This window comes from Pelmatolapia mariae, linkage group LG16_19 (assembly GCF_036321145.2).
Source record: "Pelmatolapia mariae isolate MD_Pm_ZW linkage group LG16_19, Pm_UMD_F_2, whole genome shotgun sequence".
NCBI classification, from domain to species: domain Eukaryota; kingdom Metazoa; phylum Chordata; class Actinopteri; order Cichliformes; family Cichlidae; genus Pelmatolapia; species Pelmatolapia mariae.
In genome coordinates this window covers 45506844-45522648 of record NC_086241.1, presented here as the reverse complement: position 1 = coordinate 45522648, position 15805 = coordinate 45506844, and positions in this window count along the sequence as shown.

The window sequence follows — 15805 nt, the reverse complement described above, 5'->3', positions numbered from 1 at the left end:
TCCCAGTGGTTTTACTGCTTATGGGGAAAGTGAAGTTTACGTTACTTTCTCAAAAATATTTATGCCTTTTTGAAATGTAAGATGTTTTTGATAGATCTAGATGACCTTTTGCATCTCTGCACCAAGTCTCTCAGCTCAAAGTTAAATTGATGGAAAGAGGAAAGTAGAAGGAGGAAAAAGCACAAAAGGTTTCAACAGATATAATCGGTTGTCAGATTCAACTCTCCATCTCTCTGTGTGGATATGATGCAGGTCTCCCAAAACGAGTGAATTGCTGCTCCTTGGACTCTTGCTGTCTGGATTTTCCCCACTACATTAGCGGAGACTACAAGCTGGCAGATGCTCTTGTAACATGGTTTACAGTCAAAAACACCTGTGAGTCTGGGCCTAACTCCCTATCAGATGACTGTATACCCATTACCTCTTCCTATTTCCACTTTATGCTAGCTGTTTTTATTTAGAACTGGCAATACTTAAAGTTCAACTAAATCCCACTTAAGGGGATGCAGTTGTTTTATAGAATTGAAGTTTTTTGTTAGTTGAGCAGCCCTAGTAAGTACACTATTAATAGTGCAGACTTACATTGGATACATTGTTACAAGAATACATTTTTGGTCATACTCATAAAAACCGCAACAACCAGCAAACAAGAGCAGTCCCAAGACTGTGTGTCTTGAGCAAGGCTAAAAAATTCTCTCTGGATCATGCAGGAACTGACACACTGGATCAAGAAGGATAACCGGATTCTGCATAGTTTGTGATACTTTTGTGGGATACAATGTCTCTCTTTTTTATTGTCAGTTTGATATGTATTTCTGAAAGAAATGACCATGACCATAAATCAAAGTAAAATATGAGCATACTAGCTAGTCATTCTATCCAAAATGGTACTAGGCATGCAACAACATCAAAGCAACAAGGTGTGCAGTTCCCCGGGGACTTCCTCAGTCAATACTTACCCGGAGGTAGTCTCCAGAAATGTTCTTTTGTGTTCTACATTACTGCTGAAAAAGTCTGTAGTGCCTCAAGACAATTTAGGATCCAACAGTGCTACCTGCAGCACAACAAAAACCATTTAAATGGTAGGTAGAAGACAAAAAAACCCCCTCTAAAGCTAGGTTTAAGTTTAAGTAAACCCCTGATTTAATGCCTTAGTCATGACACATACCGAGGGAAAACTGTGGTAAATCCAGTTGCCCTCTTGCTTGATGTTGCACACATTTCTCTCTTGTGTATTTCTTTGTGGGTCTCTGCTTCCCTTTTGCAAGACATGGCAAAACCCAAAGCAAGATCAAAAAGACCTTTGCAGTGTTGGATTTACAAAGGCTTCCGTTGACTGTGCTTTTTTGACACAGAACTTTTGATGCCTGTCAGCAATTTCAGTGTTGTTCAAAACTGTGAAGCAATAAACTGGTAGGTAAAAGTCTCACACTTCTGTTTCTCAAGAAACCAGAGTGTCAAACTCTGCGAAGAACAACACCATCAAGGGTTTGCAGGTACATTGTACTTGTCAACGCCTCAGTTCATCTGAACACAATAATAAAGGAGGCAAAACTAAGATAAACAAGAAGGAGAGGTGCCAAACCACAATGTGACTAAAAATTATTAAATTAAAACAGGAAATCAACAGAAACCCAACATCATGACGATATATCACTAAGGTGCAAAAGTACGTGAATGTCAAGGATTAGCAGTAAATATGAACGTGTTAAATTCAGATGAAGGTTTGGGTCGTATATAAAAAATTCACAGGAAGGAAGAATATTTTTTTTGGCACCTGTATGTGCAGATGGGTATGGTGATTGGGATTAGGTCAGTCAGAATTTATCCAGCTCCTTATTTTCCCAAAAACTGACAGCAGAGGTGAATAGTGCAAATTTAGTAAGAACAGCTGCATTAGTAGCCAGAATGCCACTTTAAGACACCACTGTGGGCTCTGCTGTGGACATTTTGTTGCTTTTTGCTGATTAAGAACACGCATTATTCCAAATATTAAATGAATTTTATTGCAGTCCTAAAAATCTCAATCTCGAGAGTGACTTGGAAAAACAGTAGATATAAAACTGCATATTGACTTTATTAAGTCATAGAAAGTTTTTGTGTAGCTCTGCAGTGTTTATACTCTTTTTTTCAGTGAAAGAAGCTCAGGTGTGTTTATTCTTCCTTGGAGCTGGAGGCTGTTCCATGAATACCCCGTTCTCATTTTAGGATCTGATTTATGTTTCTTGCCTCATAGTTATTCAAAGAATGTAGACTCAACAACTACCTTACCCGCTGCTGCATTTCACATCCAGAACAGGATGCTGTTTTCATGTATTACTTATGGGACTACATCCAGTCAAAAAAAATTCTGATAAAAGTCAACAGCTGACAAATAGCACGGCTCACCTTTTGACATTAAACTTTTTCAGTGCATCTCACAGGATTGTAAAGAAAGGTTGTTTATACATTTTAATGATAGGAAGTTTGTTTTACTGTTTACACCTTTACAGCAATGTGACCCAACAGCAGTCAGCACCTTGCTCTGACTGTGTGAAAGAACACAAAAACTATTATCTTATGCCATCACAAAGGGCATAAAATATGTAATTAGAAATGTGTTAGATATATGTGTAGTTTTTTGTGAGTGAGCCAGTGAGGATTAGACAAGGACATAAATGATAGCTCTGTTCCTTTTTAATTTTTTGAAACAAATTCCCACAGTGAAACCTTTTCGCTGTCAGTTTCACAGAGTAAACGGATGAGACGTGTTAAAATGAACCCCTGTGTGCTGTTTCAGCCTGTGGGACACATTTTCTCATGTTTATCAAAAGTAAAACGATGCGATTTATCATGATTTTAACCACAGACTCCTCAGCTTTCACTGATTTTGTGTGAAGGACATATAAAATAACACATTTTCAGTGGCTTCACACTATAACCCACTCCCACACTTTCATTTCACACATGTGGTGTTCGGGTCCCCTGGACCCACAGGTCATAAAAGCGTGGAGGTGCTGTGTCCCCACTCTGTCCTCCTCTTACATGGCCTGCTGTTAGTGTGTGTGTGTGTGTGTGTGTGTGTGTGTGTGTGTGTGTGTGTGTGTGTGTGTATTGTCTTTTTGCCCCTTGTTTTCCTGCAGAAGGTTCCAGCACTGTTACATTTAAAGCACCTACGCCTGCCTGCTTCCACATTACTGCACATTTGACCCACATTTGTCTTTTAGTAACCATTCTATATTATCTGCAAACCAGCGATAGAACAAACATCAATAGCCTATCCAGTGCGGCTGCTTATACAATACAATACAATACAACTTTATTTATATAGCACATTTAAAACCGAAGGTACATCAAAGTGCTGACATAAGATATAAGATAAAAGGCTATAACAGATTATAGATCTAGATGGCGAAAAGATTCTCTGCTCAGTGATTTTAAAAGAGGTAGATGACAAGATCTCAGAACATGAGTCCTTATTGGATAGGGCAGTGCAGAGAGAAGACAGATAGGAGGGTGGAGGCATAGTTTGGGAGAAGGCCATACAGGAAATGGTCCGGTTCAAGCTATTGTCATCTATGCAACTGATGTGAATTCTGTTCTCTAGGACCTGTACCAATAAAAAGAAGAGCTGCAGTTTGTGTGGAGGCTAGAAAGATGTGATAGATGTGTTTCAAGTGCAAGTAATACATATGCAACACACACAGGAAAACACATTGTATATGCTGACAACAGCCTCAACAGGGCTCTTTTGCACATTTGCAATAGCAATGTTATTTCTGTGTGTGTGTGATGGAGACATTATCAAAACTTTTTGATTCATTTAAGAATCAAAGAAAATAATCAAAGGAAAAGTTAATAACCCGATAATTTATTTAGGAGAAATATCAAATATAGTAAATGCACTGGTTCTTATATAGTGCTTTTCTACTCAAGCGCTCAAAGCACTTTATACAACATGCCTCATTCACCCATTCACACAAGCACTTTTTTCCACGCTGAAATGCTTTCTGCCTGTTCAGCATCCTGAGCTACGGCCATCACAATCTTAGTCTGTCCAGATTCTCAGTTTGTGAGGATTTACTGGTTTTATATGAGTGCTGACTGGAGATTTTGGGCTCGTGATCAGACTCATAAAGCAATTTGAAGATGTCACCTGTGGCTCCTAAAAGCTGTGATTGCCATTTATTGTACAGTAATTTAAAGGTGTTTTCAGCCGCTCCCTTTTCCTCAAGGGGTTGCCACTGTAGATGGATCCACACATTTCACAGATGCCCTTCCTGAAACAACCCTCATGTTTATCCATTTATTAGCTTTGTTGTGAACTCTAATAATTTCATGCTGTTGTCCAACAACTCGATTCAGCCGGAGGATAAGATTTGCATATATTTACCTTTATGAAAATTCACATGACAGCCAAGTTCTAATCACGCATTGTTGGACATCAGAAGCGCTGTCATTAAAAAGCTTTCTGAGTATCTGTTTCTCTTTCTTTTTGTCTTGTATACACACTCAGGCGAACAGGCAACACGAGCAGCACTCCCACGTGCACTTTGACAGCTTGTTGAAGTTGATATAATGTTAAAGGTCAGGCTGGTGTCTTGATCCAGACAGCGAGATGGATGACGGGATCTCCATCTTATTTCTTCTACGGCCCCTTCTCTCTCCAGACCTGACCTTTTGGATGACAACCTCGTGAAGAGCACTTCATGGGAGCGCGCCGGGTCACTCCTGGGAAAATGAAGGGCTACAGGGAAAGAGGCTGTGAGGGCTGGGAAAAAAATGCAGCGTCAATTATCTCTCAAATGTCACAAGCTGCTTTTCAGAGGAGGGAAAACTTGCACTTTCGTCTGCTCTTAAGGATGGCGTGCACTCACAGATTGTGCCATATTTTACATATAATTCACACAAAGGTGGAAGCTTTTAACACTCGCTGCTGCTGCACTGCAATCAGTGAGAAGTCTTTTTTTTACAAATCGGCACAAACAAGATTTGCTGATGCAACATTTACATGCCACTTGATACAAATGTGTCTGCCTTTGTGATGAATTTCAAATACACTGTGCTACAGTTTGGGACATTTTAAAACAGTCTCAAGGTCCTTTTAGCCCTCGAATCCCAAGTGTATCATATCTGACTTTTTGAGACGTCTAAACCTTCAGTGTGATAAACAGCACAATAATGTTTTATGAACAAATTAAAACTCATATATGCAAAAATTTGTTAGAACGATAAATTAAAAGGGGATTTTCTGGCATTTGTTTCATGGTTGAGGCTTTACAGGGTTAAAACAGCACATGTACTCAGTACACCTGCGCAGTCTTTAAGGTGTTTAGCAGTTTCCTTCTGTGGATGTAGTCTGTCTCTGTGTCATCGTGTCTCTTCAGACTGGCTCTGTGGCCCCGGCATTTCTTGCCAGACTGATTCCTATTCTTATGGTTGAACATAACTCTTTTTTAACAGAACAAGGGATTTTTAACATAGGACTAGTTTTCTTCAGAAAGCCTAAATTATTTCTATTTGCACACAATAACAGAATTATTTCAGAAAAAACAAAAATGACTAGGCACAGTAGTATTGGCCCCATGAAAAATATAACACAAACCATTGCTTTCCAATGATGCACTTTAAATGGACTGGTTCTTATGGTGAATGGACTGGTTCTTATGGTGAATGGACTGGTTCTTATGGTGGATGGACTGGTTCTTATATAGCGCTTTTCTACTCTGAGTACTCAAAGCGCTTTATACAACTTGTTCATTCACCCAATCACACAAGCACCTTTCTAGGCTTTCAGTGCTACCTAACTAACATTCACACACAGGGATGCATCGGAGTGCAACCTGGGGTTAGTATCTTGCCCTAAGGATATTTGCAGACTGGAGCAGACTGGGATTAAACCAAGAGCTTTCCAGTTAGTAGGTGGCCCGCTCTACTACCTGAGCTACAGCCACCTACTTTAACTGTGTAATGGTCAAAGCTTGTAAAGTCAAGGTAAAGCTAATGGTTGTTACACTCTGCAGATAACAAGCTTCAGTCTGTTAGCCAGCAAAAGGACACATAATCGACTAGTACTGGGGAGGCTCATAGTTTTGACCCTGGTAGTTTTTGGCTTCTCTGAATAAATTCTGTGTGCAAAGTAATATATATAAAATAAAGCTAGGATGTTTGGAAAAGCTGTGTTAAAAAGTCCTTGCTCTGTTTAAGAGCGCTCTGTAATTACTTAAAAAAATTAAAAAGTACTTTTTCATTCACTCAAAAAAAAAAATCTGCCCAAAATATTGACTTTACCTAATTTTATTACATATAAAATTCCAGAGTTATTTTGTTACATAAATACAATCTAAAATGTTACATTTGATGGAATCTGGTCAAATGAAATTTGCTAGATTGTTATATAATCAATTTATACCAAACATATTTTGTACTTGAACAAAAAAACCTTTGATTTTATATATTTCAGTTGCATTTCCCTCAGAATTATTCCCAATGTTTTTGAGGGTGAAGAATCATGTGGGTTAAAAATACCGTCCTCATCAGTAAGTCAGTGTAGATGTTTGAGCGCATTGTCATGCTGCGGCGTGCATCTCATGCCTCATGAATCGCATGATAGATGGGAACAAAATTTCTGCAGCGCCTTAAACCTTCACAGCGATCAACCGCTGACAGGTGAAGAGACAGAGTTATTGTGTTTTGTTGGAAATCTTCACAGGATTTAGGAATAAACGTAATGATGGATGTTTATGTAAATGCTAGGGTCCACTTGTCACAACTCGGCTGGTAGTTGTGTGGAGGTGAGAAAGGAGGATCCAAAAGCAGACAGTGGCGGAGATGCAAGTGGGTTTATTTTCAGTGCACAATAACCAAGGTGTGGGCAGAACCGAACAAAACCCTAAACTGGGAAAAACTAATACAAAAGGGAGGACATCGAGCGAGGAGCAGAGAGACACGGAGAAACATGGAATAACGTTGAATACATGGAAGGTTCACAGAGAAACACAGACGACGCGACGAGGAGCACAGGCAGACACGCAGTATAAATACACACACCAGGTAATTAGGAAATGGCAGACAGGAGGGGACACAGCTGGAACTAATGGACATAACGAGACACAAACCTACAAAGTAAAACAGGAAACTCACAGACTGTTTTACACAACCAACTGGGGACACGAACAGAACACAGAGGAGAGACACACAACTCAAACCCTAAGAACAAATACAAAATCAGAATAAACTAGAAAAATGATAATAATAAACTTAAAGCGCTGGGTCACCGACCCAGGACCATGACACCACTGTTTTGTTGATTTTGTTAATATACATCGACCTCTGTGACAGTTTGATGTTCATTTTCACTGACCTGTTGCCTGTTCTTCTATATTTTGATCCTTTGTGACTTCTGACTCATTTTCACCTTTTTTCTCCCCACTTTTGCTTTTATTTTCTTCTCTCCTCAATTCTACTTTTTTCATATTTTCCCACTTCTGTTATTCCCTTATCCTGCCCACCCCACTTACCATTTGCTCGCTTTCCTTTTGGCTTCCTTCTCCTATATTTTGCCACATTTCACATATTTCAATTTTACTTCAGATAAAATAAACATTTATAAATAATTAAATACATAAAATATTTATCTTTTTGCCCAGATGCTAAATTTCACTAACATAAATAATGGTTACTTTGCTGTACGTCCTCTGGCTGTGCTCCTCTTTTATTATATAGCATTCATTCATGTTCATTTTGTAACAAAGAGCGCATAAATCATGCCAGCAGCCACTTGTAAATCTGTGTATTTAAAAGTACCTTTTAACACAGCCATTAGAGCAGCTGAGTGTTGTGAGGGAGTTGTGTTTTGATGATGTCAAAGTGTGCTGTGCCAGGACTTTCATCTCCCACTCCTGCTGGCTTCAAACGGATCTTTTAAATGTTTCCGTGATAGGCCGAGGTAACGCACACCCGCCCTCTCGCTTCAGCCCAGCGCTGTCCTCTCACAGCTCAATACGATGAGATAACAAAGTCTTTATTTATGGCTGCCAAGCCAGAAGTATCACAGACAAAAAGCTGAACTTTAATCTGGTCAATTCCATTTATCAAACACATTTTAAAAACACCAAATGTTACCAAATGGCCTTACGTTAGGTTCCTTCGTTTGACTGTTAGAGTCAAATAAGAGTCAGATAAAAACACAGCACACATCCAAATAGATGATAAGAGAACCAGATGACATGATAAGATAAAGTGTTTTTGACAACACAAAACCAAAAAATACAGGAGGAAAAGGATCTGTTAAAGATGAGACATTCTCCTCCGAGCAAAAGTGAGAAACTAACTAATTACAGACTACTGTGATAGAAAGCTATAATAGGTTCCCAAAAAGAACCACATGACTCCCCACAGCCCTGCAGAGCAGGATATTAGTCACTGTAAAGGTAATTAAATGAAAACTGTATTTTATAACTCAATTTTTACATTTAATTTAATTTATTTATCTTTTTTTTATGAGAGTCTGCTGGGCCAGAATAGTTAGGATTAACCTAACTAGCTAATCTAGCACGGTGGAGGAAACCATAGCTCCCAGAAAAAATCCATTCAAGCACAGGGATAACATAAAAACTCCGAGCAGAAGGATGCTGGCTTTGAGGTGTACATGAATGACGAAAAAAAAGAGGAACAAGAGAGTTCATGTTTTTGTGTTTTATATAAGCAAAAAGCCAGTCACCTACCGTCACCCCTAATGCTGATGGATTATCACATGTAGTCTGTTTAATCCAGCCAAAAGCAAATGCATTAAAAAAATCAAACGGTGGTCGTACAGAGGATTATCTGCTAGGTTATCTAAAACAAAACAATATTAACTCTTGTTCGGGTCTTTAAAAGTAGATTCATATAAAAAGACCAGCTGGCATAAAAGAAGGGTATACTGTGAAGGAAGTTTAACACATGCAGGCTTTCTTTGCATTAGCTTGCTTGACCTGTGCCCCCCACCCCCCACCCCCCCCATCAGAGCTAACAGGTATCATGACAGCAGTTTTCAACCTTCTCTGTTAAGCCAACTTTCTGCTTCAGGCTCTGTGTGCGCTCATCTAAAAAGGCCCATTTCCTGACACAAAACTATTGTTATGAGTGACACCTACTCCAATCAGAGATGCTATCAGGTGATGGCGATCATACGATAGATATAAAAATCTCTAAAGAACATAAAAAAGATAACAGTAAATGCTGCACTGTTGCAAATAAGAGAAGAGATTAATGCTGCAGAACATGATTAGTCTTGGGATTTAGTTCACAGAGCGGTGAAGTAAACATTTTAATTTGAGTTAATTGGTTTAACACTGAGGGCACTCTGCTGTTTATCCAACATGACAGATGCACATTAGAGCTCTGAAAATTCAAATTGGATGCATTTAAACATTAAATGCTACTATCCCATCGACTAAAAGAGGAGACAAGAAAATTGCTTTAGTTTGTCAGCAGATGAAAGTGAAATTCCTTTTATTGATTGATAGATATTCTGTGTGCTAATAGCTGCAATTCCAACTGTGTTGAAGAGACGTAGCAGCAGATTAGAATCAAGTGCAAAAACATCTGTAGATTTTCTGCATCACCAACCAATTACATGTAGATACAGTAATAATGCTTTACAACTGGGCTTCCAATGTGATATTACTAAGGTATAGCTTTCTATATTGTATTTAAAACATGCTGTAAATAAAAGAGTGAATGAAAACATGGCTTTTCCACAGCATTAAAAAAAGGATCCTTAACAAAGGATGTAACTGGTAAATAGTAAAATTCAACACATTACGTTAAAACGTAAAGATAAATGTCTGTAAAACAATTAATATAGAAACTCAAACAACATACAAACTGAACAGACAGCTTCTGTGTATTAGACATAAATTGCTCAATTTGAGTTTTGTAAGCACAAAAAAGGAAATTGGGTGGTTGTTACATTTACAATTTATAATCTGAAAAAAATTATTTTATGTTTCTATGGTGAATGTAATTAAATCATGTAGGATCTGCATGAAATTCAAGAACCTATTTGTTCTTGTTGTGAAGACATGATACAACCCAGCAAGAGTGGCTAGTTGCCTGGACTTGTGATGTCACAAGATCACGCGAGATTTCAAACCATAGAAGTGGCATACACGTGGTGTGTGTATGCTATTGCTATTTATTGTGGTTTAACCTGTCAAGGAAAAAAATGTAAAGAAAATTCTGTGTAAAACCTTGTAATCATAACTTTCCTTCTTTTTTTCAGCATGGATTGGCAGCTCGGTTGGCGGTGTTCAGCACTGTTGCATCACAGCAAGAAGGTCCTGAGGCCACCATCCACCATTAGCCTTTCTGTGTGGAGATTGCATGTTCTCCCTGTGTTTGTGTGGTTTCTCTCCGGGTACTCCAGCTTCCTAGGCAAACAATTACAGCTGACTCTCAGTATTCCTGGGGGTGAGGGACCACAAATGCCTTTAAAAAGATGAAATACATGAATACTTGAGAACCCCTTAAAAATGCTTATAACTGCCTATTTTAATAGTTTAAATATACCTTAAACTAATATCCTAAAACACTTTGCAAATGCCAGCCTGTCAATAGCGTGTCAATTAAGAATTGTACCTAGGTAGTTCAGCTTCCCAAGCATCATTTTCATTGATCATGCTTGGCATTTGAAATTTTAGCATCATTGGTGATTGTCTTTTAAGAAAAAAAACAAACATTTTATTACTATTTTGCTGTGTTTATACTAATATTAATATTTGAAGATTAGTAAATTGTTTTTTATTATAAAAATTTATTAAGTCATGAAAATAAAATTAAAATAATGAGGGAATATTTTAGATTTCCTCTGCAAATAGGTGAATTTTCTGTGAATAATTTGAAGTTGTGTTCCACAGAAAAATCAGTGAATATGTTAATCCATGAATGCTGAACTGCAAATAGGCGGGGGTCGACTGTACTTTGTTACTTCACCTAGCTATATAAAAAAAATCTAATGTGCCTTTTAAAAAAAATAATTCCTGAGCACTTTACTTTTAAACGGCCAACTTAAGTTTGTGCACAGGAAGGAGGAAAAATGGCAGCGCGATCTACAACCAATGAGGAGTGGAGATAGACATGGTTCTTTTTCTTATTCCACAAAAGCACTATAACGTGATGATAAGGGGCAGTCTGCACCCAGGCCAGAGTGATTATTCACTGCTGGTAACACCACAGACTCTTTGCAATGACAGCATGGCCAGAATGATGTTCACGGTAAGTGTATGACAACTCAAACCAAAAGCAGGGAACAAAAGCAGTGATGGTTTCTAACCTCCATTTGTAGCTTCACCTGTTTCTACAGTAGAATCAGTGTGGCAATCACTGTGAAGTGCTGCAACGCCGGTTTAGAGCTTTGCGTTAATACTTAAACACTAAGTAGTAGCGACCCAAGTAGTGTAACAAATTACACTCTCAAGAGATTAATTAAGTAATGCAGTCCTTGTAAAACAACAATGTGGTGTCTAATACATCACTTTTCTAAAGTAACATCTTCCAACAATAGTTATCAGCCCAACTTTATTAATTGGAAGCCAATGAAAGCACCTGTTTTATAAACACTGCTGCCTTTACTGCAAGAGTTTATGTGCTGCTTTGAACGAAGCGAACCTTTTTAAAACCAAAAGGTTTGGTCTCATTATTTAGAACTGAATTTGATCATGTGCCAAAAAATCATAAAGAGACGAGAGCTGTCTTTAAAAGCTGATCTGATGAAACGCAGCCTGAATTTGATGAAACACTTGGATGTGCACTGACTAAATTAAAGAGCAGCGAGATGCAGCGCGTTTGATTGTATGAAGAGCTCTTACTGTATGGACGGCAGCCAGCGAGGAGCTTCGTCTCCTGTGAGCCCTCTCATCCTTCTAGTTGGACGCCCACACAGTACAAAAACACCTCCGTACTAAACTCATCGTGGCTGCCCAGCACGGCAGTGCGACTGGAAATGTTTAGCAGAAAATTGATGTAAACACCTAATTGTTAAACTTGCAATAAAAAACACATTTTTTAGGTGACTTAAAGTGGAAGATGTACGTATGGTAAAATTATTTGTTCATATCTCATTTTTTATTTTATTATTATGATTGTTATTGCATATTTGTAACAGTGGTGAACTTTCCCAGGAATGGCTGGCCTTACAAAAAATTACTCCAAGTGCATCACTACTCATTCAGGAGGTCACAAAAGATGCCAGAACAACATCTAAATAATTTCAGGCCTCACTTGACTCAGTTAAGGTCAGAGTTCATGATTAACAATAAGAAAGAGATTGGGCAAAAATTGTGTCCATAGGATATTTCCAAGGCAAAAACCACTGTCGACCAAATAGAAAACAAAGCCTTCTCTCACAGTTATTAATAAATATCTTGATAAACCCCAAGACCTTTGAGAAATGTTATGAGACAAAATTTCAACTTTTTAAAAGTTCTGGCTTAAAACAGACTTACTGCCAATTATTACAAGGACTTGATTCCAGTTATTAAGTTTAAGCCAGTTATGTTTTTCACATAGGACCAGATATGGATAACCCATTTTCCATAATAAATGAAATCATTTAAAAACTGCATTTTATAATTACTTGGATTATCTTTGTCTAATATTAACAATCTGTTTGACAATCTGTGTGGCAAATTTGCAAAAAAAAAGAAGAAAAAAAAAGAAGAAAAGAAAATCTGCAAATCAGGAAGGGGAGAAAAACTTTTTCATGTCTTCACTGACAAATCCAACACTTTGGCCCATGATCCAGTCCAATCACCTCCTTAATCACCTCCTGAATCTAAGCGAGTCAGTAACATATGAATGTCATTTCTATCATACAAAGTTAACAACAACAGATGAAACAGGCAGATAATAAGTGCTGAGAGGAGAGCGTTTAATAAAAAGGCGTTGGTTTAATGAATGTTAAGTGTCTCAGTCATTATGTCAAAAGAATGAATTAAAGAAGACGACCTCAGTGTTCCTGCCAGCTCTGCTGTCAGTCAAAATCATGCACCTGCTCATCCATTTAGAGGTTCAAAGACTAAAGACCATTTGAATCAATGTCCAGCTACCTTTTAGTACTTTTCCACCCTTAAAAGATTTATAAATAATCCCAGGAACAGGTAGGGACTTTTAAGGCGAACAAAACACTGTGGCGCTTGATTAGAATTGCCAGCAGAATACACTGAATGTAATACTGGGGCACATCAGACAGCATTATTATGCTGGCAACATTACCCAGAGTTTTACAGTTTTAATGAATGCCCACCAGCTTATCGCTGCCGTTTACCATTTCCTGCTTTTTGATCAATAACAAAAGTGGTTTCAGAAAAAAAAAAAAATCTGAAACCAGGTCAGGAAGGGTTTAAAAGTTTACCTCAGTTTAAATACTGGATGTTTTATGTAAAAAAGAGCTTAGTCAAAGTACCAGATCATTGATCTAACTGTAATTATTTAAGCACTGTGTGCGCTTTTTTCTTCATCTCCATCCTTTTTGAAATATAATCAGAGTAGAGAAAAAAAAATCATGAACCCAGCCAAACACACGTTGCAGATATTCATATTATTCATAATTACACAACCAGTTTGCCATTCAGCCCTGGTACACAGTTGTTCAGTGAAGAACGCTTCTTCATTTGTTTGGGAATAATGTTCCACTCAAACATGCAGCACAGCACAGGGTTACTCTAGTAACCTTTTCTATGAATAGTAAATGTCACCGTAATCAATTTTAGATGGGGCGGCTCTGCAGGTGGAGCTTGAAGGGGGCAGGGACGGGGAGAGGAGGCTGATGCGAGCCGCTGGAGGAGCAAATGTGCCTCCGCCTACTGTATGCCAGATGGTTTTATAAAGGCTTCATGAGGTAAACATCCCTGTGCTGTTGAGACATTAGAAGCTCAAAAGTCTGATGTGCAGAGCTGGGAGAAGGAAGGGATCCACTTTGCATCTATCAGACACATGAATGCAACATGTCTGTGGTAACATTTAATATTTTACATGGTATTAAGCCTCAAATTGGATTTTTGTTAAATTAACACTGGATAAAGCTCAAAATTAAAGTTTTACTGGTTGTGAAAGCCACAACAGAGTTAAAAAAACTGACTTGACTTGAATGAGTTAAACTAATACTAAATGAATCCATGTTAATGACTTCCCTGTGAATAAAGCAGCAATCATGCCCAAGATAGCGCTGTCTCGTTGTAACATTGCCTTATATGCCATATATATTCATAATAAGGTGTTGGTCTAACACTTTGGTAAACAGCTGTATCAGTGTCTTGATGCATGCTCAATCATCCAGGTAAGTAAATCCCAAAACGGTTCATTCTGTCCATCTGGACGTGACGTTTTCAGTGGGAGAAATGTTTCACTCATCCAAGTGACTTCTTCAGTCTCAGCTGACTGCAGGTTACATTTGCACAATTGTGCAAATGTACTGTGCAAATGCAAATGTAATGTACAACCTTATAAACAGTCCATTTGCACAATTGTACAAATGGACTGTTTACAAGGTTGGCAAAACCTGCAGTCAGATGAGACTGAAGAAGTCACTTGGATGAGTGACGAAGTGTTTCTCCCACTGAACACGCTACATCCAGATGAACAGAATCAACCTTTTGGGAGCTGTATCAATATTGCACATATTAACAGAGAACCCAAGTGCCACTGCTTTGTATGTTGCAATTACTTTGTGCTATATGTAAATACAAGCAATTGATTCCTCCCTCCCAGATGTGCACCATATCATGTAATAAGGGGGCAGCATGTGACTATTCCAGAACTTAAGAGGATATGCAGTCACACTTGACTTGAAGCAATACCAGAGCCCAGCTCTGTGTCCACAGGTGAAAACTACAGGATTCTTATGTGCACCAGGTGCTCATCTAACAGACACAATATCATCATGTCAACACATCCTAGCAGTTTCACAATTCAGAGAAACAGGCAACTTACTGTTACACAATGGTGAAATGGTGCGAAGAGGAAGCAGAATTAAAAATGACATATTTGATAGAGTTGCTGTGGTTTCAGTTTAACATCATTTTGTTCAGTGGTCCTGTTGTTCACTGTGAATAAGTAAATTAAAATTCAAGTCTTCATTTGGACGCTGTCCTGTTGGCTCACTGGATGATGTTGGCACATGCCTGTGATCAGGAGTAAAATTCAGCTCACGAAATGTTTTCTAATCTCATTTCACTCTCATTCCCTCTGCCTGTGTCTGCTGCATACCATCTAATAAAGCAGCATTATCTCACATGGCAATTTCACCTGAACAGAATACACATAAATGGTGACATCGGGGAAAGTGCAATCAAGAAACCGACTGCATTATCTTCTCTTTGGGGAGTCACAGCAAGCCAACAAAACAAAACAAATTCCTGCTGACGACACGTCTGTGTGAGGCTGACCCATTTCTTAACCTGAAGATCTCTTAGAGACTAACGCATAAGCTACTCTTGCAGCACCTTCATCTAACCCGAACGGAGTATTTTCAGTAGTGACCAGATTCTCCCAACATTGTTTGGCTTTCATGCCTGAAAACACCTCAGAGGTTCTCAACTAACAGCTTCATTAAAGGGTATCCTTAAACACAAAACCACATAAACAGTAAAGAGATAACTCCAGGTCTTGAGGTGACAGTGCTAACCACCACCATGTCACTTTTTACGTCCAAATGTTGCATTTCTTTATGAATTCAACAAAACTAGCGGATAAACGTGGCCAATCAGAATCAGCAAGTGGCAGACAGTTGTGAATGATAAAAATTATATTTTCAATGAAATATTTCACTTAATTTTAAGGATAT